This window comes from Galeopterus variegatus, unplaced genomic scaffold (genome assembly GCF_000696425.1).
Source record: "Galeopterus variegatus unplaced genomic scaffold, G_variegatus-3.0.2 Scaffold2002, whole genome shotgun sequence".
NCBI classification, from domain to species: Eukaryota; Metazoa; Chordata; class Mammalia; order Dermoptera; family Cynocephalidae; genus Galeopterus; species Galeopterus variegatus.
In genome coordinates, this window is record NW_007728113.1 from 21,995 (window position 1) to 23,378 (window position 1,384).

Sequence of the window (1,384 nt, forward strand, 5' to 3'; positions counted from 1 at the left end):
AGGGGAAGAGGGGAAAGGGGAAGGAAATAGGGTGGGGGAAGGAGGAAGGAAGAGGGGTGGAGTTGAGGCCTGTGGCACCTCCGTCATTCCGGCACGGGATACCAGGGGGCTTCCAGTGGTGGCTTGGTCATTGCTGGGCTGGGTGCAGATGTCAGAGGGGGGTGGCTGAAGCCCTTGCCCCCCCCCAACCGCAGCTTGGGAGCCAGGAGCACTTCCTGCTGCAGCTCGGTGGTTGTCACTGGGTTGTTTGCAGGTGTGGGAGTGTGTGGCCGAGGCCCTAGGCCCCCCTCCCTCAGGGCTGGTTGCAGGTGTTGGGGAGGCATGGTTGAGGCCCCCAGCCTTCCCCCGCTCCCTGGCTGCTCTTTGGTGATGAGAAACATTTACTAGTTAATATCAAACTTTGTCTCTGGTCTGTGGGTATTTTTCCTTTCAGTTCTGTGTTGGATTATTTGCTGTTCCCACCACTTAAACTCTGCAGGGGGGGGGGGTCGTTGTCCTTTGCTTACTTCTAAAATGGGGGAACTTCCTGTGGGGACCAGTACTTGAGCTCTGTGGTTGAGCTAAATTGTTGCTTTGCTTCTTATTCCCTGGGGAAGGCTTTTTATGCAGCTCAGGTTTAATGGTTGACTTTATAGGTGCTTCCAGGACACATGAGATCTGGTGCACCTGGGCTGTATAGAATATCTGGTCTCGGCCTGAGTCTTTTCAGCAAACTGCACCCCCTGCAATTCTNAGGCTGTATCTAGCTGTTCCATAGGGAGGTGACCACCAGGAGGAAGTTATATAAGGCAGAAATCCAGACTGACCACATAGAGGAACTGAAAGGAGGTGTAGAACTGGAAATTGTGTTGAGGGTGATCGAACCCTGCTCATGGTATAAGAAAGTTTAACTTCTATTCAACATGGAAGCCGAAGCAACATAAGATTATAAGAATTTACTACAGAGTTGGATCTATAAATTAATTTGGGAAGATTTAACCTGTTTAAAATACTGAATGTTCTTTTGGGGAACTCTTTTTTGTCTATTCAGATATTAGTTAAGTTTAAACATGATCCTCGTTATGATTTATGATCATATTCTTGCTATGATGCTTTATTCTTCTTGTGATTATCTTCAACATTTGAGAGTTTTCACTGTATTGTAAAAAGGATTTGTTTTCTCCCTTATTTGCAAGGAGAAATTCTTATGCTCTTTATTGTTAGAGCATAAGAAAACTGATCCTTTTATAGATTAATCTTGCTGCAGCCTTTAATTAGTCCAGCAGTTAAGTCCCCAGGACTTTCTAGATAGGTGACCATGGCTTTGAAATATTGTCAACTTTGACTATTTTTTCAGTATTTATAGGTCTTATTTCTTTTCATTTTTAAAATTGCATTGGCAAAA